The 27,348-nt window shown below is 45.8% G+C and overlaps 1 long non-coding RNA gene and 2 other non-coding genes across 3 annotated transcripts in view; all 3 read right to left on the reverse strand.

The window, feature by feature from the left end:
* LOC147088310 (uncharacterized) overlaps positions 1-2,618 on the reverse strand; it is an 89,951-nt gene extending 87,333 nt beyond the window's left edge. Inside the window, exon 1 of the long non-coding RNA XR_015075304.1 lies at positions 2,386-2,618. This is a non-coding gene — a long non-coding RNA (uncharacterized LOC147088310). The remainder of the gene's footprint in view (positions 1-2,385) is intronic.
* Positions 2,619-6,971: 4,353 nt separating this feature from the next.
* On the reverse strand, positions 6,972-7,045 carry trnan-guu (transfer RNA asparagine (anticodon GUU)). The gene has a single exon. It is a non-coding gene; the product is annotated as a tRNA-Asn (tRNA).
* Positions 7,046-26,332: 19,287 nt separating this feature from the next.
* Positions 26,333-26,406, reverse strand: trnan-guu (transfer RNA asparagine (anticodon GUU)). The gene has a single exon. It is a non-coding gene; the product is annotated as a tRNA-Asn (tRNA).
* Positions 26,407-27,348: the final 942 nt, after the last annotated feature.

Genomic DNA, 27,348 nt, shown 5'->3' on the forward strand with positions numbered 1-27,348 from the left:
TGTGAGAGAGTGAGTCTGAGAGAGGCTGAGTCTCAGAGGCTGTGTGTGATTGTGAGCATGTAAATGAGGGAGGGAGGGGGAAAGATGTTGTTGATACAAGAGTGAGAATGAGAGAGACTACGGGCAACAAAGGGGAGAAACAATTTTTATTGAGAAGGACAGAGAAATGTGGTAAAGAGTCTGTTTGTGTCCGAGAAATAAGGGATAAAGAACGTGAGAGGATGGAAAGGAGAGAGGCAGAGAGACAGGGAGACAGAGACAGAGATGTTAACAGCTGTTTTTTGCACTGGAAGGATTTAAACAGTGGTGATCCCCAGGGGCCAGTGTGGGTGCCATTGCTTTTCTCAATATATGTGGTTATGATTGACCTGAATTTGGGTGTTGGGAGCACAATATCAAACATTGCAGCTGCCACAAAGTTAAGGAGTGCGGTTAACCATAAAGAGGACTGTAGGCAACTTCAGGAGGAGAGAGACAGGTGAGCAGATTAGACAGGTAGATGTCAGATGGAAGTTAATGCAGAGAGATGTGAGGTGAGAAGAATAAGGAGAGGAAATAGACACTATACGGTAACACTGTAAATGGAGTGGAGGAGCAGAGAGATTCAGGCATTCAGATGCACAAATCTTTAAAATTAGGAGGCAAGTTGATAAAGCTGTTCTACAAAATTCCACATGAGATCCGAGGATTTATAACTTAGAAACATAGAAGATAGGAGCAGGAGTAGGCCATTCGGCCCCTCGAGCCTCCTCCACTATTCAATGCGATCATGGCTGATCATCCAAATTCAGTACCCTGTCCCTGCTTTCTCCCCATATCCCTTTAGCCTTAAGAAATATATCCAACTCCTTCTTGAATATATTTAATGAATTGGCCTCTACTGCCTTCTGTGGTAGAGAATTCCACAGGTTCACCTTTTTCTGGGTGAAGAAATTCCTCCTCATTTCTGTTCTAAATGGCTTACCCCTTACCCTTAGACTGTGACCCCTGGTTCTGGACTCCCCGACCATCGGGAACATCCTTCCTGCATCTAGTCTGTCCAGTCCTGTTAGAATTTTATGAGTTTCAATGAGTTCCCCTCTCATTCTTCTAAACTCCAGTGAGTATAAGCACAATCGACCCAATCTCTCCTCATACGTCATTCCTGCCATCCCAGATATCAGCTTGGTGAATCTTCGCTGAACTCCTTCCATGGCAAGAACATCCTTCCTCAGATAAGGCGACCAAAACGGCACAGAATACTCAAGATGTGGTCTCACCAAGGCCCTGTACAACTGGATCAAGACATCCTTGTTCCTGTACTCAAACCCTCTCGCTACGAAGGCCAACATAGCATTTGCCTTCTTAATCACCTGCTGCACCTGCATGCTTACCTTCAGCGACTGGTGCACAAGGACACTCGGGTCTCGTTGCACTTCCCCTTCTCCCAATCTATTACCATTCAGATAATAATCTGCCTTCCTGTTTTTGACACCAAAGTGGATACATACGGGCACAGATTATAAATGGAGATTTAATGCTACACCTGGACAAATCATTGGTTAGGCCACAGTCAGAATATTGTTCCCAGTTTTTGGTGCATTACTTTAGTAAAATTGTCAAGGCCATGGAGAGGTGCACAAGAGATTCACTGAGATGATCCCAAGGACGGGAGTCTTCATGTAACATTTCTTAATAGATATGTTGAAAAGGAGATCAATTAGAGGGGTTCAAAATTTTGAGGGGGTTTTTCATCAAGTAACTGATAAAAAATTATCCCCACTGGTTAGTGAGTCGGGAACCAGAGGATATTAATTTAAGACCAAAATAATTAAGTGCCAGGTTGATTTTTCCTTTTATAACAATGTCTTCCTGAACACATTTACAGTCTCATTACTGTTTGTCAAATCTGCTACTTTTGTGCCATCAGCAAATGTTCAGCTTGTGCTCCTGATTCCCAAATCCGAACAGTCTCTGTATAGGGAGAAGAAAAGTGGGCCCAGCACTGAGCCCTGGGGTAACCACTTCCAACCCTTCACCAATCTGAGCAACTCCCATTAACACTGAGCCTCTGTTTCCGATCCTCAGCCAACTTTCTCCCCGCACTGTTCCACTTCCTTTTAAACTGCCCACCTGAACAGAGTGGCCATTACCCCGGGGATCCCCAGTTACCTGAACAGAGTGGCCATTACCCCGGGGATCCACAGTTACCTGAACAGAGAGGCCATTACCCCGGGGATCCCCAGTTACCTGAACAGAGTGTCCATTACCCCAGGGATCCCCAGTTACCTGAACAGCGTGGCCATTACCCCGGGGATCCCCAGTTACCTGAACAGAGTGGCCATTACCCCGGGGATCCCCAGTTACCTGAACAGAGTGGCCATTACCCCGGGGATCCCCAGTTACCTGAACACCGTTGCTCGCCATGTCCCTGATTTCACTTTACGTCCTTCACCGTCTCATCGAATTGTCTCGGTGCCTCCCGGCCATGTGATCATCCAAAGCGGTTTCCAGTGGGAATGAAGTTTTCTCCGGAACATTTCTTCAACCCCAGGGCCGCCCTCCCTCTAATCTCAGGGACCGCCCGCTCGCTCTCTCTGGCCGGAGACTGGAGCCGCCCCCTCACACCTGACCCTCGGCCCCGGGGCAAACCACCAATCAGCGGCCCTCTGACGTCAGCCAGCATTGTGGCGTCACCCGCCGCACGGCCACCATCTTGGTGCGACCCAGCTCACTGCGCATGCGCGCTGTTTACGGCCATAAAACCGCGCGCGATTAAAAGGAAAAGTGACGTCAGCTTCCAGCAAAATCAGCGCTCGCTCTTAACCGAGAGACTGAAAGTTTGTCCCGCGCCGCAGAGAGAAAGCGGCGGCTCATTGGGTGCCTCAGGTGCGCATGTGCGAACTCTGCTCCCAGAGTGCCGCGCGGCCTGTCACAGACATAGGGTCCTTTCACTGGCGCTCAGCATTGTGGGAGCTGCAGCCCGCCATGGCGCCCCGGCTACAAATCAAATCGAAAGCTTTCGACTGAAGATATAATGGTCCCTGGTTCAATCCCGGGTTTCACTAATTTTGTTTCATTTGTTTTTCCTTCACTATAAGGGGAGAGAATCAGGAGAGATTTTCGGATCTTGAACCCACGCCTCCCAGGCCAATAGGAATAAATTTGGTCCACCAATCTATGATTCGGATGAGGGGACCAAATGTATTATATCAAAGTCGGCTGATGATACAAAGCTGGATGGGAATGTAAGCTGTGAGGAGGATGCAAGGAGGCTTCAAAGGGATTTAAACAGGTTAAGTGAGTGGGCAAGAACATGACAAATGAAATATAATGTAGAGAAATGTGAAGTTATCCACTTTGGTAGGAAAAACAGAGTATTTTTGAAATAACAACAGAAAATGCTGGAAAAACTCAGCAGGCCAGGCAACATCCGTGGAGAAAAAATAGAGCCAACGTTTCGGGCCAAACCATTTCTCAAGACTGGAAACGCACAGGAAATGAAATAGATTAAGAGGCCAGGCTGAGAGAGAACAAAAGAGAAGTGAAGAGACATTAAACGTTTCAAAATGTTGGTCTTTATTACAAGATGATTTGAGTATAATAGTAAAGACTTCTTCCTGCAATTATATAGGCCTCTGGTGAGACCATACCTGAAGTATTGTGTACAGTTTTGATCTCCTTACCTCAGAAAGGATACACTTGCCATAGAGGGAGTGCAACGAAGATTCACCAGACTGGTTCTTGGGCTGGGTTGATGCTCCTATGAGGGGAGATTGAGTAGACTAGGCCTGTATTCTAAAGAATTTACAAGAATGAGAGGTGATCTCATTGAAACATACACAATTCTTACAGGGCTTGACTGGTTGGATGCAGGGAGGATGTTTCCCCTGGCTGGGGGAGTCTAGATCCAGGGGTAACAGTCTCAGAGTAAGGTGTTGGCCATTTAGGACTGCGATGAGGAGACATTTCTTCACTCAGAGGGTGGTGAATTTTTGGAATTCTCTACCCCAGGGGGCTGTGGAAGCTCAGTCGTTGACTATATTCAAGACAGAGATCGATAGATTTTTGAATATTAAAGGAATCATTTATGTTCTTATGATATGGGGACAGTGCAGGAAAGTGCATATGAGGTAGAAGATCAGCCATGAACTTATTGAATGGCGGAGCAGTTTTGTAGGGACAAATGGACGACTCCTGCTCCTATTTCTTATGTTCTTATATGTAAACCACATCTGACCCTCTGGATCCGGCTCCAGCCGCCCGCTGCGTGTTCGAGTCCGGTTGTGGTGACAGCGGCTCAGGGTCGCGCTGGCTGGTTTTGTATCAGGACAGTGTTTGAGGGAGGGACTGTTCAGCGGTGGTGTGATAATAATTTTCAGAATTAGGTTTGTTATATTAAAGAGCTCTTTTTCTGTTACGTTCGATTTACACTCTGCCCAGTTGTATAAATGAACAGTTAACAATGTTTAAGCATTGTGGTGTGTTCAATGTTTGTGCAGTAAATCTGTCACCCAGTGTGAGCCTGGAATACAATCAACCAGCCTGGGCTCGAACCTATCCAAGGGGCGCTTTGTTGCCGGTTACCTCAATTGCTGAGAGTGTGGTGCTGATAACGCCAAGGTCACGGGTTCGATCCCTGTCGGGGTCATTAGAATATTTTCAGCATGTAACGGTTTTTCATAGCATTTAAAATACAAACTTGATAAGGAAACAAATCCACAGCAATGGGGCATTATTTGGATGAACATCCATTGCACCTTTGACACCGGGGCGGAGAGACACATAGACCATAAAATCATAGATTGACACGGCACAGACGGAGGACATTCGGCCCATTAAGTCTGCACTGGCACATTGAAAGCGCTCTCCAATTAGTCCCACTCCCCTCCTCTTTCCCCACAGCCCTGGAAATTTGTCCTTTTCAATATTTATCCAATTCTCCTTTGAAAGTTATGACTGAATCTGCTTCCACCGTCCTTTCAGGCAACGCATTCCCAATCACAATAACTCGCAGCGTAAAAAAACTCCTCATCTCCCCTCTGGTCCTTTCGCTGGTTATCTTCAATCGGTTTCCTCTTGTTACCGACCCTCCTGCCACTGGAAACAGTTTCTTCCTTATTTTGAAAACCTCAATTAAATTTCCTCTTAACCTTCTGAGGAAAACCATCCCAGCATCTCCAGTCTCTCCACATAACTGAAGTCCCTCTCTCTCTGTGTCTCTATCTGTGTCTCTCTCTGTATCTGACTCTCTCTCTTTGTCTCTGACACTCTCTCTTTGTCTCTGACACTCTCTCTGTCTCTGACTCTCTCTCATTGTCTCTGACTCTCTCTCTTTGTCCCTGACACTCTCTCTTTGTCTCTGACACTCTCTCTTTGTCTCTGACTCTCTCTCTTTGTCTCTGACTCTCTCTCTTTGTCTCTGACACTCTCTCTTTGTCTCTGACACTCTCTTTGTCTCTGACTCTCTCTCTTTGTCTCTGACTCTCTCTCTTTGTCTCTGACTCTCTCTCTTTGTCTCTGACACTCTCTCTTTGTTCTGTCTCTGACACTCTCTCTTTGTCTCTGACTCTCTCTCTTTGTCTCTGACTCTCTCTCTTTGTCTCTGACTCTCTCTCTTTGTCTCTGACACTCTCTCTTTGTCTCTGACTCTCTCTCTTTGTCTCTGACTCTCTCTCTTTGTCTCTGACTCTCTCGCTTTGTCTCTGACACTCTCTCTTTGTCTCTGACTCTCTCTCTTTGTCTCTGACACTCTCTCTTTGTCTCTGACTCTATGTCCGACTGTTCTGTCTCTTTCTCACTCTGTGCACAGCTCGACTGCTGCTCTGACAGTTTCAGTATCTGTTCGTTCCTCGTTAGTATAGTTGTGACAATCCTCGCCTGTCATGCGGGAGACCGCGGTTCATATTTCCCAATGGAGAGGAGCTTTTTAACATCCCCAATTTTTAACCTTTGGGCAGCTCCTTATACTGCTCCTTGGAACAGTTGAACAGAAAAAAGAATTCGGGACACAAATTTGAGGTGTTGGGCAAGAGATAAAGAGGGGATGTGAGGAAAAGCTTTTTTACGCAGCGAGTGGTGAGGACCTGGAACTCGCTGCGGACGGAAGTGGTGGAAGCGGAGAAACTCAATATTTTCAAGGGGAGAATGGATAGGCACTTGAGGGCAATAAACTTGCAGGGCTACGGGGATAGAGAGGGGGAATGTGACAGACTGGATTGCTCCACAGATAGCCGGCATGGACTCGATGGCCCAAAAGGCCTCCTTCTGTGTCTTGTGGCTCTGTGATTCTATGACACTATTACCTGCATTTGTAGAACGCCATTCTCTTCTGTGATATTCTTACTACAGCTCACGGAGGTGAGTTTCCGTCGTGTAGTGGTTACCACATTCACCTAACACGCAAAAGGTCCCGTTAGAAACTGGGCGGAAACATTTTGTAGAACATTCCCCATTAAAATTGAATTAATATGATAAAGTTGAATAAATTTTCTGATTAAACATGAATAAAATAAAATATCACATAAAACACGTGTATTTTCTCTGTACAATTCTGGAGCATCAGCAGCAGCAGAATTGTATTCAACCACAATCTGTAGCCTCCTAGCCCGGCAGATCCCTCACTCTACCATTACCGTCAAACCAGGGGACCAAACCTGGTTCAATGAAATGTGTAGAAGAGCAGGCCAGGAGCGGCACCAGGCGCACCTAAAAATGACGCCATTCCAAACTGGTGAATCTGGATATGGAACCAAGGCGGGCCAATGCAGCTGAGATACAGATTATCCAGGATCTAATTGAATGAAGGAACAGGGCTGAGGGGCTGAATGGCCTTCTCATGTTCATATTAGTTGGTCACCATTAAGAAAATGCTTTTCTCGGATCCCAGTGGAAGACCTCATACTCATCGACATTGTAACCAGTGCTACAGTTTATCCCATTATCTTGCAGCCAAAATACACATTTTGATAAACCTAGAAATGTTAATGCACCGTCCCTGGGTGGGCTCGAACCACCAACCTTTCGATTAACAGCCGAACGCGCTAACCGATTGCGCCACAGAGACCTGCGGAAATACTGATTACAACATATACTAAAGCCGGAGATTACCGAGATAAAACCTCAGGTCACAGAGAGCAAGACAATAATTGTCCAGTCTCTGTTTACTTGTCCAAATTAAAGAAATGTAACATTCATTGTCGGAACATGGAAATAGTCGCTGAAAGAAAATCCGTTAAAAGAATTGATTTGAAATCCCGCTTTGAGCCATTAGATCGGTTCATCAACCAATGGTGTCGGTGAGATATTAACATGGTGTCTGGGTTTCTCACAACTGTTGGAATCTTCCCACGAGTTCTTTTGCTGTTATATTTGTTCATCAATGTGGAGATCAGATATACACGTGGTCGCTTCACTGGGTGCCCCGGGAACCAGATACAACAGAGCACAGGCAAATGATGGGACTCTGCCCTGTCTGCTCTATGTGGGGGTAAGTAGAAACCGAATGAGAACAAAGAACGACAGGCCTGGACTGGAGCCTTGGCCCATCCATCTGTGTGGGGCTCAGCACCATTCTGGATGAGATCAGCAAACTGAGCGCAGTCCGGGAACGGATCCTGATAACACCCTGCTCTTAGTGGCTCCACTGTGTGAGAACATCAGCACAGGCCGGATATGAAGTCTGGGCCCTTCCTGCTCCATGGGGCTCAGTAACACACTGCTTGAGATGGAGTAACACACCACAGGCCGAGGATGGAGCCTGGGCCCTTCCTACTCTGTGGGGCTCAGTAACACACTGCTTGACATGGAGTAACACACCACAGGCCGGGGATGGAGCCTGGGCCCTTCCTACTCTGTGGGGCTCAGTAACACACTGCTTGACATGGAGTAACACACCACAGGCCGAGGATGGAGCCTGGGCCCTTCCTACTCTGTGGGGCTCAGTAACACACTGCTTGAGATGGATTAACACACCACAGGCTGGAGATGGAGCCTGGGTTTCCCTGTTCTTTGTGGGGCTCAGCACCACATCGCCTGCAATAAACTAACAGGCCTAAGGCCGAGGAAGGAACCTGATCACATTCTGTTGTGTGGGGCTCAGTACCACACCGGGTGAGATCTGAAAACTCTGCTCACAAGCGGAGCCCCTGGGGCGGAGCCACCAGCTGCCTCCCTGCAATAACAGACAGGGAGGAGGGAGTGAGGCTGTTATTTCAATGTTTTAAGCTGATTTCACAGGCGATCCCCAGCTGTGAATCTCCCAGCAGAGAATTCAAGGAGAGTTTGATATAAATGAGATCAAAGAACAGTGCCCGAACATTACTCCTTGATTCGGGACTCTGATCTCTCTCCAGCATCTGGCTGCTGAAGATTGAATTTGCTATAATTTCACCTTGTCTCGTGATCAGTGCGGCTCATTGAGACTTCGGCCCGTCTCTCCCTTCACAACCCATCAGTGTGGAGAAAAGAACAGGGAATTTTACACATGTGTTGTGCTCTGTAACTTTATTTGAACATTTCATTGCATTTCACGCTGTGTCCAACACGGTGAGGTCCCCCGTGCTGTGTCAGCATTGTATCTTTATCAACACTCCAGCTTTACATTAACACAACCTGAGCTCCGAGATCTGGTCGGGTCACATTGCCCCGAAAGTGAGGAATGAGCGGGAGGGGCAATTGCGCCCGGGGCTAGATTTTCCTCCAAGTGGATGATGCAACATTTAATTTACTGTGAAGCCAAAATAGCTCAGCTGGGCGAGCGTTAGTCTGAAGATCTAAAGATTGCGGGTTTTGGCATTTCTTGGTTAGTTTATGTCTCCTTCACTATAAGAGGATAGAATCAGAAACGATTTTCAGCGCGTGGACCCGCATCCAGCAAACGAATGGGAGTGAAACCACTTCTGACCCGTTAGATCCTGCTCCAATCGCTCGCTGCTGGTTCAAATCCAGTTGGGGTCCCGCAGGCTGTTTGTATACCGGGACTGAGGTAGGGGCTTTTCAGTGGTGGTGCATTCATGATTATTAGAATGAGGTTTGTTAGATTAAAGATTTCTTTTACTGATTCTTTCGATTTACACTCTGCCCAGTTGTATATAGGAACAATGTTTAAGCGATGTGGTGTGATCAATGTTTGTGCAGTAACTCGGTCACCCAGTGTGAGTCTGAAAGACAATCCTCCCAGCTCTGGGTTCGAGCCTGTCCAATGGTCGCTCAGTTGGTGAGAGCGTGGAACTAATAACACCAAGGTCATGGGTTCGATCCCCGTATGGGCCATCAGAATGTTTTCATAATTTTAAGCTTTTTCGAAATACTTAAAATGCAAACTTTATAAAGAAACAAATCCATACAGAATCTCACGGGGGAATTATTTGGATTAAAATACATTGCACCTTTGACACCGGGGCGGAGAAACACAAACTTTTTGGGTTTGCTGATGAACGTTGAACAGGCGGCCTGTTCCCGATAATTGTCACAAGCAGGTAAGAGACAGACAGAGCGGCTCTGACCCCGCGAGATGGGCAAAAGGCTTCAGTTCAGGACAAATGCATCAATGAATTGTTCACACAGCACCGAGAGAGACAACATCCAGAGAAAAACACAGGAGGATATAGATCAATCTAAAATGTTATAAATAATTCCCATTCTTGATATCTGTCTATTCAATCGCCACACCTTCACTGCCGGAAAGTAATTCCAGATTAAATCATTCAGTTCGAGAATGGCAGCGGAAAGTTACTCGAATGAACTGAAAACTGCCGAATCCCGGGATTGAATCCGGGACCATTATTAAATCTGTGGAGAGAAAAACAGAGTTAACGTTTCAGGTCGATGACCGTTCGTCTGACGTTAACTCTGTTTCTCTCTCTACAGATGCTGCCTGACCTGCTGAGTATTTCCAGCAGTTTCTGTTTTTACTTCCGATTTCCATCATCCGCAGTATTTTGCTTTTGTACTTTTATAAATCTTCAAGTTGCTCCTCCCAACTGAGCTATTGTGGCTACGGAGCAAACTACAGTGCGTCATCCTCTCGGAGGGAAAGGGAAGGGTTTGTGTCGTGAACCCGCTGCGTTTACATCAAGCATCTAATTCACCTGCAGGCTGGAGGAGCAGAGGAAGCTGGAGGGAAAGAAGTGACAGGAGCCGAAGCAGAAGACATTTGAAAATGGCAGAATCTTGTGTCTGACTGTTGTTTCAAATGATGCAGGACAGCCCTGCGTGGATTTGCAGTTTTCCCAGGAGCTGCATTGTTCGGTGCGTGCATTTTAGACATGGAAACATGTACATCTGGAGCTTGTGCTAATAGTTCACCTCACTGCATTTCAGGTAGATGCCTACCCGCACTTGGTGCTGTGGTTGCGTGAACATGTCTTTTGTGTTCTCACCTGAAATGTCATTTTGTACACAGTTTGCCTGGCGCGATATAGTTATAAAGTGGACTTAGACTGAAATGGCCGGGGTTGTTGCGGTGGGTGAAATATGGTGACGATCCATGGTTATTATCTAAGGCGACGCTGCAGGATCCTTTAAAGATCTCCCGCGGATCTGCTGAAACCAGTCGAATGTGCAGCTTTGAGAGGGGCTTTCTGCACCGTTGGGGCAGGAAACGGGAGTGAGGGAGGGACACTGTCGGCATCTGTGCTGAGTGTGAGTCTGTGCAGCATTGTACAGAGAAAATATACGGGTTCTTCGAGATTTTTCACTTTATTGAAATTTAACCACAAGATCAGTTGTTCCTTTTTTATATATTAATTCAATTTTAAGGGGGAAGGTTTTCAAAATGTTTCCGTCCGGTTACAAACCGGGGAATTTTCCCGTGTTATGCGACCGTGCTAACCATTACACTACGGAAACTCTGCCATTGGTTGGGCCAAGAACATCACAGAAGACAGGTCCGGGATTAACTTTTGCATTAATACACTTTATTATCTGAATTTGACAAAGCTCAATAAACTCTTTAAAAAGGTGAACAATTCTTCTAATTGACGAATCAACTTTCTGTTTCAGACTGAAGGAAATCCTAACATGGTCACCGAGTGACAGGCAAAACTTTCATAAGTGTTTTGTCTTTTGCTTGTGATGAATTTTCACCAGTTCTCATTTTACAGACGGTATTTGAGGAGTTGGTTAAAAATGTTCAGTGTTTGTCACACCGGGAATCTGGTGCAGCCGTTGTTCAGTTTAACAGGGACCGACAATTGTCGCCGCTTTTACACAGGGGGAGAAACTCACCCCTGGAGGTTCACCTGGAGCAAGTTCCAAAATCATTCATCCCGCCCTGGAGCGGAACCGGGGGCATTTCGTGTGTAAGGCGAGCGTGATAATTGGTACAGTCCCGAAACCTCTGCTCAGTTTGTCAGCCGCGAGTCAGAAGGATGTGTTAAGGGAGAAGGTGACCCGCTGACTCACCTCTCTCTGCACTGATTGAGATTGTGTCGCTTCTCCGTCAAACAACATCACTTCTGTCCCACACTAAAAACTCTCAATCCTTCTCCTCCGCTCGCTTTCTATTCAAGTAATTGGACAATGAATCAGTAATAAGGTTCCCTCGGGCTTTTGCTGGTGGATTTACTGATAAACCGGGGAATTGAGAGGAAACTGGAGCACAGGCAGGGTCCTTGCGACAGACCAGTCCGGCTAGCCCAGTCGGTGGAGTGTCGGATACTTCATCCCCACGGCGGGGAGTTTGCGCTTAAAATTTTTGGGCTGATTTTAAAGCCGATTCCCAGCTCGGTCAATGAGTGTTTCATGTAAATGCGGTTCAACAAAGTCAGAAAATCTCTCCTTGATTCCGGAATCTTGTCTCTCTCCAGCCGCTCGCTGCTAAAGATTGAACTGACTTTAATTTCACCTTGGCTCGGGGTCAGTGCGGCTCAGTGGGACTTCGGCCCGTCTCTCTCTTCACAACCCATCAGGGCCGACAAAACAACGGGGAATTTTACACACGTGTTGTGTTCTGTAACTTTTTATAAACACTTCAGTGTATTTCACTCTGTGTCCAAGACTGTGAGGTCTTCCCTGGTGTGTCAGCTTCCGGTGTTTATAAACACTTCAGATTTCCTGATAATGTTGAATCGCATTTTTTGAAAAAGTCATTGACCGAGAGGTGCCGGGGGATTTAGAGCTGGGGATCGCCGGTGAAACCAGCCCAATAATTTGAAACACAAACCGCCCCTGAGATTAAGAGTCTCAGGCTCTACCGACTGAGCTAGCCGGGCCGGTCTGACCCCGCGCACTGCTTGTGTTACAAACCATGAACCAGTTTCCCCTCAATTCCCAGCTTTACCAGTAAATCGGCCAACAAAAGCCCGAGAGAACCTTATTACTGATACTTTATCCAATCACTTTAATATGTGTTTTCTGGTTAGCAACACTTCTGCCGCTGGAAAATGTTCTCCTTATTTACTTTATTAAAACTCTTCACGATGTTGAACACGTCGACAAAATCTTCCCTTATCTTCTCTGTTCTGAGGAGAACAGCCTCTTCTTCTCCACTACTCCACGAAACTGAAGTCCCGCATCCGTCCTAAAGCGCAGTGCCCGAATTACACACAATACTCCAAAGGTTTGGTATAACTTCCTTCCTTTTGCCCTCTATGCCTCTGTTTATAAAGACCAGGATCCCGTTTGTTTTTCTAACACAAGACAAAATGCTGCGGATGCTGGAAGTTTGAAATAAAAACAGAATTCGCTGGAAATACTCAGCAGCTGTGAATGGTAGGCGAGTTGGAAAAAAGCGAATTGGCCTCAAAAATGCTGTATAAGGGTTTCATGGCGTAATGGTGAGCATTCTGGACTTTGAATCCAGCGGTCTGAGTCTCGGTGGAACCAGGTTTCTTCTTGTCCCAGCTGGGGGCAAATAAAACAAATTTTGATCGCAACTGTGTGATTGGCTGCTCAGCAGCGGGAAAGTGTAGACGCTGAAGGTGTGGATGAGAAAAGGCCGGGCCAACATGGAATGGTGGAGTGAAAATTGTCCAGCTTTTCCAATATTGCTGCTGGACGGGGTTTGCAAGTAGCCTTGAGAGGGCAGTGATGTATCGCCATTGCAGTGCTGGTCCCCGACACAAACTCCGTTCCCGAGCCACCGACTTCATCCCAATCCCTGGCCACTGAGACTGAACCAGACAGCTTGCAACCTTGGTATTTGACCCCGAGATGAGCTTCTGCCCAAGACGGTCTACTTCCACCTCCATAACATCGCCCGACTCCGCCTCTGCCTCAGCTGATCTGCTGCTGAAACCCTCATCCTTGCCTTTGTCACCTCCAGACTTGACGATTCTAATGTCCTCCTGGAAGGCCTCCCATCTTCCTCCCTCCATAAACTTCAGCTCATCCAATCCTCTGCTGCCCGTATCCTAACTCGCACCATGTCCCGTTCACCCATCACCCCGGGTCTCACTCACCTACATTGGCTCCCTTCAGGCGACAGTTCAGTTTTCAAATTATCGTCCTTGCTTTCAAATCCCTCCATGGACTCGCCTCCCCCTATCTCTGTAACCTTCTCCAGCCCTACACCCTCTGTGATCTCTGCACTCCTCCAATTCTGGGCTCTTACACATCCCCGATTTTAATCCTTCCACCATCTGCCGTGGTGGGATTGTGAGCTCAGGTCTCCAGATCATCATGAAGTCTGCGGCTGAGGAACAGTTTGTGGCGGGACCAGCACTGCAATGGCGATTCATCGCTGCCCCCTCAAGGCAAACCTCTCCACCAGCAAGCACTGGACAATTTTCCCCCACCATTCCACTACTCCTCTGGATTACTGGTCGATTAACAAACTCACTGTGCCGCCCTACCTCATAAATAATTGATTGAAGATTCGTTAATGAGCAGTGCAGTCTGAACCAGGATCTGTTAGAACAGTGAATTCAATGTCAAATCAGGCACAGGAAGCGAAATAAATAGAGCGAAATAAAGGTTGGATTTAGAGAGAGAGAAAAAAAAGTAGAAAAATGTAAAAACATTTATATTATATAAAAAATATTCAACAACAATTTATATCTGAAGGAATGAGATTCCACACTTATAAAATATATTTTCAGTGCCAGAGAGGTTATTTGGCGGTAATTAAGACTGTTAAAAAACGAGACTTCGACTGAACTGGTAGGAGTTGCGGCGGTTTGTGAAATATGGTGACGATCTACCATTATTAGCAGAGGCGACGCTGCAGGATTCTTTAAAGATCTCCCACGGATCCAGTGAAACCAGTCGAATGTGCAGCTTTGAGAGGGGCTTTCTGCACCGTCAGGGCAGTAAACGGGAGTGAGAGAGGGACACTGTCGGAATCTGTGCTGAGTTTGAGACTGTGAAGAATGGTGTGGGCTCAGATAATATACGGGTTCTGTGAGATATTTTATTTTATTGATATTTAATTAAAATATGAATTCTTCCATTTTCATATTTATTCAATTTTAATGGGGAAGGTTTCTTTCCAGTTTTGAACCGGGGACCATTTTTCGAACATAATGCTTGCGCCAGGGATTGAATCGGGGACTTTGCACTTGTGAGGCGAACGTGATAACCACTACAATATGGAAACCTCTGTTTAGCTAAATATCCAGAAAGAACTGTTCAGCGAGAAGGTGAAATGCTGGATCCCAGATTCTGGATTAATTTCCTTTCAGTAACATTTCTCGGACTGAAACTGCACAAGTCAAAAATGTTCCTTTCAAAGTCATTAAACTCTCGAATTTCCGCGTCGCCCCCGAATCTTCTGAATCAGATTCCTCCAGTTTTTCCACTCAACCAATGTCCCTTTGCAATTCCCTGTTCCCATCCACACTAATTACTGTGCCACTGTCGATCAGTGATAATAGCTAGTCAAAGTGATCAGGCCATGCTTGCTCAGTCGGTAGCAGGCTCCTGGGTTCGTGCCCACGTTGGTTGAACGTTTTTGTTAAACTTTTTGTTTGTTGCTTTAACTGTAAAGCCTCATGAATTAACCAATAATTTTCTTTGTCACAATGAAGGAAATACTAACTGAGGTAGAGTCGACATAAGAACATAAGAACATAAGAAATAGGAGCAGGAGTAGACCAATCGGCCCCTCGAGCCTGCTCCACCATTCAATAAGACCATGGCTGATCTGATCCTAACCTCAAATCTTCTATCACTCTGCATCCACCCGAACCCATGTGATCTCCCGGGAGAGGTGAAAAACCAGATAAAGACCCAATGGCCAATTTGGGAGAAAAAAATCTGGGAAATTCCTCTCCGACCCATCTAGGCGATCGAAATGCTTCCAGGAGATCACTTTGTCCCTATATTTTCTACAGTACTTACCTTCTGTAAAGGCGATCTCCACCCCAGCCAGGAACAGGAATAAAACCATCTCCTGAAATCTAACACAGAATTAGAACACAGTAGGAGCAGAACCAAGCTACACGGCCCCTGGGCCCACTCCACTACCCACAGGGCCATGGCCATTCCAAACCTAGACTCATGTCCAATTTCCTGCCCGCTCCCCATAACCCTTAATTCCCTTTACTTCTAGGAAACTATCTATTTCTGTTTTAAATTTTTTTAATGATGTAGCTTCCACAACTGTCTGGGGCAGCAAATTCCACAAACCTACCACCCTACCAATAATTTGTACTGTTACCCATATCTCATTTTACACACTGTACTTTAGGAGTCTGGTTTAAAATGGTCATTGCTGATGACACCAGGAATCTGGGGAACTTTGGTCAAATTGAACAGGACCAGTTATTTCTACCATGCGCACAAAATAGAAATAGTTCTGAACTTAAAATCCCATGGTGCTGACATTCAGATTAAACGCAGTCAGCGTTGAAATAAAGTGAGAGAATTTTACAGTGAAAAGATTTGTCAGTAAGTATTTGTGCCTTTAATTAAAGTTTGTGGCTTCTGATTCCCGTTCATGTCTCTTCTTCCTCTGTTGAATAAGAAACAAGGGATTTGACATTTGACGGCACTGCGCCTGATATCTGTGAGCTCATCCTTTATATTGAGCGGTTTTTCGTTCTTTGATCGGCATCAGCGTTAGCTCAGCGGTTACTTCACAGCACCAACTTAATTCTAAATTCGAGCCCTGTTTCACCGCGGGCGCTGCCTGGCGTTTTGTTTGGTCATTTTCAATCCCCTTATTTTACACCGAAACAAATTGCAGCCGTGATTTTAATTTAGCAGAGTGATATTTTTCGAGGGCACCTTTACATGATTCAATAAGCTATACTGATCCGTAAGTGTGACCAGTTCGATTCCCGGTTAGGGAAGTAACTTTGACATCACCGTTTTTAATTAATTAAAGCGAAGGAATTTGAGTAAATAAATAACATGCAACTAATGTGAAAAAATAAGAAATGTTTTAATCACCATTAATTAACCGATAGCCTTCTTTTGCAGAATGAAAAATATTACAATATGGTGACTGAGTGTCAGTCGAAACTTCAGTCATTTATTTTGCTCCTTGCATGTGCTGAACTGTTAACCCATATCTCATTTTACACATTATAATTTAGGAGAATGGTTTAAAATGTTCATTGCTTGTGAGAGCAGGGATCTGGGAAACTTTTGTTAAATTAAACAGGACCGTTTTTTTCACATAAAAAATATTCCCTGAAATAGTTTTTTCAGACCAAACACTGACCGATCTTTCTTGGACCCAAAGTGAATGAAGTGACACATGCCCACATTGAACTGCATTAATCACATTTCAGGGGAGATTTAATAGAGTTGTTCAAAATTATGGGGTAAACAGTTTCCACTGGCAGGAGGGTCAGCGGGGCTATGGGGGAAGAGCAGCGGAGTGGGACTAATTGGATAGCTCCTTCAAAGATGTTATATCAATTGTTCATTTTAATCTGCGATTGATAGATTTTTGTTAACCAAAGGTAATAAGGGATGATTCAAGTCAGTGAGACTCTTTATAATTGTTTCATACATCATTAATCAACCACAACATTGTGTGAGAGTGTGAGTCTGAGAGAGACAGTCTGCGAGAGTGTGAGTCTGTGAGAGACAGTGTGTGAGAGTGAGTCTGAGAGACAGTGTGTGAGAGAGAGTCTGAAAGAGACAGTGTGAGATAGCTTGAGTCTAAGGGAGACAGTGTGTGAGAGAGTGAGTCTTAGAGACAGTGTGGGAGAGTGAGTCTGAGAGAGACAGTGTGTGTGAGAGTGAGTCTGTGCAAGACAGTGTGTGAGAGAGTGAGTCTGAGAGACAGTGTGAGAGAGATTGAGTCTGAGAGACCGTGTGTGAGAGAGTGAGTCTGAGAGAGAAAGTGTGTGAGACAGTAAATCTGAGAGAGGCAGTGTGGGAGAGTGTCAGTCTGAGAGAGACGGTGTGTGTGAGAGAGACAGTGTCAGAGAGATTGAGTCTGAGAGAGACAGTGTGTGAGAGAGTGAGTCTGAGAGAGGCAGTGTGTGAGAGAGTGAGTTTGAGAGACACAGTGTGAGAGAGAATGAGTCTGAGAAAGAAAGAGTGAGAGAGATTGAGTCTGAGAGAGACAGTGTGTGTGAGAGAGAGTCTGAGAGAGATTGTGTCTGAGAGACAGTGCGTGAGAGAGTGTGTGTGCAGAGACAGTGCGAGAGAAATTGAGTCTGAGAGAGACAGTGTGTGAGAGAGTGAATCTGAGAGACAGTTTGTGAGAGTGTGAATCTGAGAGACAGTGTGTGAGAGAGTGAATCTGAGAGACAGTGTGTGAGAGAGTGAGTCTGAGAGAGGCAGTGTGTGAGAGAGAGTGTCTGAGAGCGACAGTGTGTGAGAGAGAGAGAGTCTGAGAGAGTCTATCTGTGAGAGAGTGTGGCTGAGATAGCCAATGTGCGAGAGAGTGAGTCTGAGAAAGAGTGAGAGAGGTTGAATCTGAGAGAGATAGTGTGTGAGTGAATCTGAGAGAGTGTTTGAGAGAGGAAATCTGAGAGAGAGTGTGTGAGAGAGCGAGTCTGAGAGAGAGTGTGTGAGAGTGAGTCTGACAGAGACAGTGTGTGTGAGAGAGAGTCTGAGAGAGACAGTGTGTGAGAGAGAGTCTGAGAGAGACCTTGTGAGAGAGATTGAGTCTGAGAGACAGTGTGTGAGAGAGTGAGTCAGAAAAATAGTGTATGAGAGATTGAGTCTGAGAGAGACAGTGTGTGAGAGAGTGAGTCTGAGAGAGAGAGTGAGTGAGAGAGTGAGTCTGAGAGAGACAGTGTGTGAGAGAGTGAGTCTGAGACAGACAGTGTGTGAGAGTGAGTCTGAGAGAGGCAGTGTGTGAGAGAGTGAGTCTGACAGAGTGTGTGTGGGAGAGTGCGTCTGAGAGACAGTGTGTGAGAGAGTGAGTCTGAGAGAGACAGCATGTCAAAGAGTGAGTCTGAGAAAGACAGTGTGTGAAAGAGTGAGTCTGAGAGAGACAGTGTGTGAGAGAGTGAGTCTGTGAGAGACAGTGTGTGAGAGTGAGTCTGAGAGAAAGTGTGTGAGAGAGTGAGTCTGGGAGAGACAGTGTGTGAGAGAGTGAGTCTGAGAGACAGTGTGTGAGAGAGTGAGTCTTAGACGCTGTATATGAGATTGAGCATGTGAATGAGGTTGAGTTGGAAAGGGAGGGAGGGGGAGAGATGGTGTGTATACAGGAGTGAGAAGAGAGACTGCGGGCGACAAAGGGCAGAAACAATTTTTATTGATAAGGAGTGAAAAATGGGAAAAGTGTCTATTTGTTTCCGAGAACTCCGGGATAAAGAACGTGAGACGTTGGAAACAGAGAGAGAGAGAGACAGGATGGGTAAAGAACGGAAAACTGAGAGTTGTGGTTAGCAGCGGTTTTTTGCCCTGGAAGGATTTAAACAGTGGTGATCCCCAGGGGTCAGTGTGGGCAGCATTGTGGGAGGCAAGTTGATAAAGCTGTTTTGCAAAATTCCACATGGCATCTGAAGATTTATAAATAAGGGCACAGAGTATAAATGGAGAGTTAATGCTACACCTGGACAAATCATGCGTTAGGCCACAGTCAGAATATTGTCTCCAGTTTTTGGTGCATTACTTTAGTACGAATGTCGAGGCCATGGAGAGGTGCAGAAGAGATTCACTGAGATGATCCCAAGGACGGGAGTCTTCACAGAACTTTTCTTCAGAGAAGAGAAGTTTAAAAGGAGGCCAGATAGAGGGGTTAAACATTTTGAGAGTTTTTTTGATCAAGTAACTGGTAAAAACTATCCCCACTGGTTAGTGAGTCGGTAACCAGAGGATATCAATTTAAGAGCAAAATAATTAAGTGCCAGGTTGATTTTTCCTTTTCTACACAATGTCTTCCTGAACACATTTACATTCTCATTACTGTTTGTCAAACCTCCTACTTTTGTGCCATCAGCAAATGTTGAGATTGTGAAAATCCGAACAGTCTCTGTATAGGGAGAAGAAAAGTGGGCCCAGCACTGAGCCCTGGGGTAACCACTTCCAACCCTTCACCAACCTGAGCAACTCCCATTAACACTGAGCCTCTGTTTCCGATCCTCAGCCAATTTTCTCCCCGCACTGTTCCACTTCCTTTTAAACTACCCACCTGAACAGAGTGGCCATTACCCCGGAGATCCCCAGTTACCTGAACAGAGTGGCCATTACCCTGGCGATCCCCAGTTACCTGAACAGAGTGGCCATTACCCCAGGGATCCCCAGTTGCCTGAACAGAGTAGCCATTACCCCGGGGATCCCCAGTTACCTGAACAGAGTGGCCATTACCCCGGGGACCCCAGTTACCTGAACAGAGTGTCCATTACCCCGGGGATCCCCAGTTACCTGAACAGAGTGGCCATTACCCCGGGGATCCCCAGTTACCTGAACAGAGTGGCCATTACCCCGGGGATCCCCAGTTACCTGAACACCATTGGTCGCCATGTCCCTGATTTCACTTTACGCCCTTCACAGTCTCATCGAGTTGTCTCGGTGCCTCCCGGCCATGTGATCATCCAAAGCGGTTTCCAGTGGGAATGAAGTTTTCTCCGGAACATTTCTTCACCCCCGGGGCCGCCCTCTCTCTAATCTCAGCGCCCGCCCTCTCTGGCCGGAGACTGGAGCCGCCCCTCACACCTGACCCTCGGCCCCGGGGCAAACCGCCAATCGGCGGCCATCTGACGTCTGCCAGCATTTTGGCGTCAACCGCCGACTGGCCGCCATCTTGGTGTGACACACCTCACTGCGCATGCGCGATGTTTACGGCTATAAAACATCGCGATTGAAAGGAAAAGTGACATCAGCTTCCAGCAAAATCACCGCTCGCTCTTAACTGAGAGACTGAAAGTTTGTCCCGCGCCGCAGAGAGAAAGCGACGGCTCATCGTGTGCCTCAGGGGCTGTCTTTAAAAGACAGCAAAAAATAACAAAAAGATTGATTAAGAAAGGGAAGATAGATTATGAAAGTAAATTAGCAAAAAATATAAAAACAGACAGTAAAAGTTTCTATAGTTATATAAAAAGAAAAAGGGTGGCTAAAGTAAATGTTGGTCCCTTAGAGGATGAGACCGGGAAATTAATGGTGGGAAACATGGAGATGGCAAAAACACTGAACAATTATTTTGTATCAGTCTTTACAGTAGAGGACACGAAGAATATCCCAACACTGGACAAACAGGGGGCTCTAGGGGGGGAGGAACTAAATACAATTAAAATCACTAAGGAAGTGGTACTTGGTAAAATAATGGGACTCAAGGCGGATAAATCCCCTGGACCTGATGGCTTGCATCCTAGGGTCTTGAGGGAAGTAGCGGTAGGGATTGTGGATGCATTGGTAATAATTTTCCAAAACTCACTGGACTCAGCAAAGGTCCCGGCAGATTGGAAAACTGCTAATGTAACACTCTTATTTAAAAAGGGTAGTAGGCAGAAGGCTGGAACTATAGACCTGTTAGCCTAACATCTGTGGTTGGTAAAATGTTAGAGTCCATTATTAAGGAGACAGTAGCGGGACATTTGGATAAACATAATTTAATAGGACAAACTCAGCATGGTTTCATGAAGGGGAAGTCATGTTTAACAAATTTGCTTGAGTTTTTTGAGGAAGTAACATACAGGGTGGATAAAGGGGAACCAGTGGACGTAGTGTATTTAGACTTCCAAAAGGCATTTGACAAGGTGCCACACAAAAGATTATTGCTCAAGATAAAAAATCACGGGATTGGGGGTAATATTCTGGCGTGGGTGGAGGATTGGCTCTCTAACAGAAAGCAGAGAGTTGGGATAAATGGTTCGTTCTCAGATTGGCAACCAGTAACCAGTGGTGTTCCGCAGGGGTCGGTGCTGGGTCCCCAACTCTTTACAATCTATACTAATGATTTGGAGGAGGGGACCGAGTGTAACATATCAAAGTTTGCAGATGATACAAAGATGGGACAGAAAGTAGTGAGTGAGGAGCACATAAAAAACCTGCAAAGGGACATAGACAGGCTAAGTAAGTGGGCAGAGATTTGGCAGATGGAATACAATACTGGAAAGTGTGAGGTTATGCACTTTGGCAGGAAAAATCATAGAGCAAGTTATTATCTTAATGGCAAGAAACTGGAAAGTACTGTAGTACAAAGGGATCTGGGGGTCCTGGTGCACGAAACTCAAAAAGTTAGTATGCAGGTGCAGCAAGTGATTAAGAAGGCCAATGGAATGTTGGCTTTTATTGCTAGGGGGTTGGAATATAAAAACAGGGAGGTATTGCTGCAGTTGTACAAGGTATTGGTGAGACCGCACCTGGAATACTGCATACAGTTTTGGTGTCCATGCTTAAGAAAAGACATACTTGCTCTCGAGTCAGTACAAAGAAGGTTCACTCGGTTAATCCCGGGGATGAGGGGGTGGTCATATGAGGAGAGGTTGAGTAGATTGGGACTCTACTCATTGGAGTTCAGAAGAATGAGAGGCGATCTTATTGAAACATATAAGATTGTGAAGGGGCTTGATCGGGTGGATGCGGTGAGGATGTTCCCAATGATGGGTGAAACTAGAACTAGGGGGCATAATCTTAAAATAAGGGGCTGCTCATTCAAAACTGAGATGAGGAGAAACTTCTTCACTCAGAGGGTGGTAGGTTTGTGGAATTTGCTGCCCCAGAAAGCTGTGGAAGCTACATCATTAAATAAATTTAAAACAGAAATAGATAGTTTCCTAGAAGTAAAGGGAATTAAGAGTTACGGGGAGCGGGCAGGAAATTGGACATGAGTCTAGGTTCGGAATGGTCATGGCCCTGTGGGTAGTGGAGTGGGCCCAGGGGCCGTGTAGCCTTGTTCTGCTCCTACTGTGTTCTAATTCTGTGTTAGATTTCAGGAGATGGTTTTATTCCTGTTCCTGGCTGGGGTGGAGATCGCCTTTACAGAAGGTAAGTACTGTAGAAAATATAGGGACAGAGTGATCTCCTGGAAGAATTTCGATCGCCTAGATGGGTCGGAGAGGAACTTCCCAGATTTTTTTCTCCCAAATTGGCCATTGGGTCTTTATCTGGTTTTTCGCCTCTCCCGGGAGATCACATGGGTTCGGGTGGATGCAGAGTGATAGAAGATTTGAGGTTAGGATCAGATCAGCCATGATCTTATTGAATGGTGGAGCAGGCTCGAGGGGCCGATTGGCCTACTCCTGCTCCTATTTCTTATGTTCTTATGTTCTTATGTGCGAACTCTGCTCCCAGAGTGCCGCGCGGCCTGTCACAGACATAGGGGCCTTTCACAGGCCCTCGGCATTGTGGGAGCTGCATCCCGCCATGGCGCCCCGGCTACAAATCAAATCGAAAGTTTTCAACTGAAGGTATAAAGTTCCCTGGTTCCATCCCGGGTTTCACCAATTTTGTTTAATTTGTTTTTCCTTCACTATAAGGGGAGAGAATCAGGAGAGGTTTTCGGATCTTGAACCCATGCCTCCCAGACCAATAGGAATAAATTTGGTCCACCAGTTTATGATTCGGATGAGGGGACCAAATGTAATATATCCAAGTAGGCTGATGATACAAAGCTGGATGGGACTGTAATTTGTGAGAAGGATGCAAGGAGGCTTCAAGAGGATATAAACAGGTTAAGTGAGTGGGCAAGAACATGACAAATGAAATATAATGTGGAGAAATGTGAAGTTACCCACTTTGGTTGGAAAAACAGAAAAGCAGAGTATTTTTGAAAAAACAGCAGAAAATGCTGGAAAAACTCAGCAGGCCAGGCAACATCCGTGGAGAAAAAATAGAGTCAATGTTTCGGGTCAAACTCTTTCTCAAGACTGGAAAAGCAGAGGAAATGAAATAGATTATGAGGCCAGGCTGGGAGAGAACAAAAGAGAAGTGAAGAGACATTAAACGTTTCAAAATGTTGGTCTTTATTACAAGAGGATTTGAGTATAATAGTAAAGACTTCTTACTGCAATTATATAGGTCTCTGGTGAGACCATACCTGAAGTATTGTGTACAGTTTTGATCTCCTTACCTCAGACAGGATATGCTTGCCATAGAGGGAGTGCAACGAAGTTTCACCAGGCTGGTTCCTGGGATGGGTTGATGCTCCTATGAGGCAAGATTGAATAGGCTAGGCCTATATTCTAAAGAATTTATAAGAATGAGAGATGATCTCATTGAAACATCTAAAATTCTTACAGAGCTTGGCAATTTGGATGCAGTGAAGGTGTTTCCTCTGGCTGAGGAGTCTAGAAGCAGGGGTAACAGTCTCAGAGTAAGTGGTTGGACATTTAGGACTGAGATAAGGAGATATTTCTTCACTCAGAGGATGGTGAACCTTTGGAATTCTCTACCCCAGGAGGCTGTGGAAGCTCAGTCATTGAGTATATTCAAGACAGAGATCGATAGGTTTTTGAATATTAAAGGAATCAATTATGTTCTTATGTTCTTATGATATGGGGATAGTGCAGGAAAGTGCATATGAGGTAGAAGAGCAGCCATGAACTTATTGAATGGCGGAGCAGGTTTGTAGGGACAAATGGACTACTCCTGCTCCTATTTCTTCTGTTCTTATATGTAAACCACATCTGACCCTCTGGTTCCGGCTCCAGCCGCCCGCTGCAGGTTTGAATCTGATCATGGTGACAGTGGCTCAGTGTCGCGCCGGCTGGTTTTATATCAGGACAGTGTTTGAGGGAGGGACTGTTCAGCGGTGGTGTGATAATAATTTTCAGTATTAGCTTTGTTATATTAAAGAGCTCTTTTTCTGTTACTTTCGATTTACACTGTGCCCAGTTGCATAAATGAACAGCTAACAATGTTTAAGCATTGTGTTGTGTTCAATGTTTGTGCAGTAAATCTGTCACCCAGTGTGAGCCTGAAATACAATCACCCAGCCTGGGCTCGAACCTATCCAAGGGGCACTTTGTTGCCAGTTACCTCAATTGCAGAGAGTGTGGTGTTGATAACACCAAGGGCGCGGGTTTGATCTCTGTCGGGGTCATTAGAATTTTTTCAGCATTTTAAGGTTTTTCATAACATTTAAAATACAAACTTGATAAGGAAACAAATCCACACTGAATCGCAATGGGGCATTATTTGGATGAACATCCATTGCACCTTTGACACCGGGGCGGAGAGACCCATAGACCATAGAATCATAGATTGATACGGCACAGAAGGAGGCCATTCGGCCCATCAAGTCTGCACTGGCACTTTGAAAGAGCTCTCCAATTATCCCACTCCCCTGCTCTTTACCCACAGCCCTGGAAATTTCTCCTTTTCAATATTTATCCAATTCTCCTTTGAAAGTTATGACTGAATCTGCTTCCACCGTCCTTTCAGGCAGCGCATTCCCAATCACAATAACTCGCAGCGTAAAAAACTCCTCATCTCCCCTCTGGTTCTTTCGCTGGTTATCTTCAATCGGTTTCCTCTTGTTACCGACGCTCCTGCCACTGGAAACAGTTTCTCCTTATTTTGAAAACCTCAATTAAATTTCCTCTTAACCTTCTGAGGAAAGCCATCCCAGCATCTCCAGTCTCTCCACATAACTGAAGTCGCTCTCTCTTTGTGTCTCTATCTGTGTCTCTCTTTGTCTCTGACACTCTCTCTTTGTCTCTGACACTCTCTCTTTGTCTCTGACTCTCTCTCTCTGTGTTTCTATCTGTGTCTCTCTTTGTCTCTGACACTCTCTCTTTGTCTCTGACACTCTCTCTTTGTCTCTGACTCTCTCTCTCTGTGTCTCTATCTGTGTCTCTCTTTGTCTCTAACTCTTTCTCTTTATCTATGACTCCATCCATGTCCGACTGTTCTGTCTCTTTCTCACTCTGTGCACAGCTCGACTGCTGCTCTGACAGTTTCGGTATCTGTTCGTTCCTCGTTAGTATAGATGTGAGAATCCTCGCCTGTCACGCAGGAGACCACGGTTCATATTTCCCAATGGAGAGGAGCTTTTTAACATCCCCAATTTTTAACCTTTGGGCAGCTCCTTATATTGCTCCTTGGAACAGTTGAACAGAAAAAAGAATTCGGGACACAAATTTGAGGTGTTGGGCAAGAGATAAAGAGGGGATGTGAGGAAAAACTTTTTTACGCAGCGAGTGGTGAGGATCTGGAACTCGCTGCTGACGGAAGTGGTGGAAGCGGAGAAACTCAATATTTTCAAGGGGAGAATGGATAGGCACTTGAGGGCAATAAGCTTGCAGGGCTACGGGGATAGAGCTGGGGAATGTGACAGACTGGATTGCTCCACAGATAGCCGGCATGGACTCGATGGTCCGAATGGCCTCCTTCTGTGTCTTGTGACTCTGTGATTCTATGACACTATTACCTGCATTTGTAGAACGCCGTTCTCTTCTGTGATGCTCTTACTACAGCTCACGGAGATGAGTTTCCGTCATGTAGTGGTTACCACATTCACCTAACACGCAAAAGGTCCCGTTAGAAACCGGGCAGAAGCATTTTGTAGAACATTCCCCATTAAAATTGAATTAATATGATAAAGTTGAATAAATTTTCTGATTAAACATGAATAAAATAAAATATCACATAAAACACGTGTATTTTCTCTGTACAATTCTGGAGCATCAGCAGCAGCAGAATTGTATTCAACCACAATCTGTAGCCTCCTAGCCTGGCAGATCCCTCACTCTACCATTACCGTCAAACCAGGGGACCAAACCTGGTTCAATGAAATGTGCAGAATAGCAGGCCCGGAGCGGCACCAGGCGCACCTTAAAATGACGCCATTCCAAACTGGTGAATCTGGATATGGAACCAAGGCGGGCCAATGCAGTAGAGATACAGATTATCCAGGATCTAATTGAATGAAGGAACAGGGCTGAGGGGCTGAATGGCCTCCTCATGTTCATATTAGTTGATCACCATTAAGAAAATGCTTTTCTCGGATCCCAGTGGAAGACCTCATACTCACCAACATTGTAACCAGTGCTACAGTTTATCCCATTATCTTGCAGCCAAAATACACATTTTGATAAACCTAGAAATGTTAATGCACCGTCCCTGGGTGGGCTCGAACCACCAACCTTTCGGTTAACAGCCGAACGCGCTAACCGATTGCGCCACAGAGACCTGCTGGAATACTGATTACAACATATACTAAAGCCGGAGATTACCGAGATAAAACCTCAGGTCACAGAGAGCAAGACAATAATTGTCCAGTCTCTGTTTACTTGTCCAAATTAAAGAAATGTAACATTCATTGTCGGAACATGGAAATAGTCGCTGAAAGATAATCCGTTAAAAAAATTGATTTGAAAACCCGCTTTGAGCCATTAGATCGGTTCATCAACCAATGGTGTCGGTGAGATATTAACATGGTGTCTGGGTTTCTCACAACTGTTGGAATCTTCCCACGAGTTCTTTTGCTGTTATATTTGTTCATCAATGTGGAGATCAGATATACACGTGGTCGCTTCACTGGGTGCCCCGGGAACCAAATACACCAGAGCACAGGCCAATGATGGGACTCTGCCTGTCTGCTCTATGTGGGGGTCAGTAGAAACCGAATGAGAACAAAGAACGACAGGCCTGGACTGGAGCCTTGGCCCATCCATCTGTGTGGGGCTCAGCACCATTCTGGATGAGATCAGCAAACTGAGCGCAGTCCGGGAACGGATCCTGATAACACCCTGCTCTGAGTGGCTCCACTGTGTGAGAACATCAGCACAGGCCGGATATGAAGCCTGGGCCCTTCCTGCTCTGTGGGGCTCAGTAACACACTGCTTGAGATGGAGTAACATACCACAGGCCGGGGATGGAGCCTGGGCCCTTCCTACTCTGTGGGGCTCAGTAACACACTTCTTGAAATGGAGTAACACACCACAGGCCGGGGATGGAGCCTGGGCCCTTCCTACTCTGTGGGGCTCAGTAACACACTGCTTGAGATGGAGTAACACACCACAGGCTGCAGATGGAGCCTGGGCCCTTCCTACTCTGTGGAACACAGTAACACACTGCTTGAGATGGAGTAACACACCACAGGCCGGGGATTGAGCCTGGGCCCTTCCTACT

The sequence above is a fragment of the Somniosus microcephalus genome, unplaced genomic scaffold (assembly GCF_052327205.1).
Source record: "Somniosus microcephalus isolate GS21.2 unplaced genomic scaffold, FLI_Smic_1.0 unresolved_chr4, whole genome shotgun sequence".
Taxonomy (NCBI): domain Eukaryota; kingdom Metazoa; phylum Chordata; class Chondrichthyes; order Squaliformes; family Somniosidae; genus Somniosus; species Somniosus microcephalus.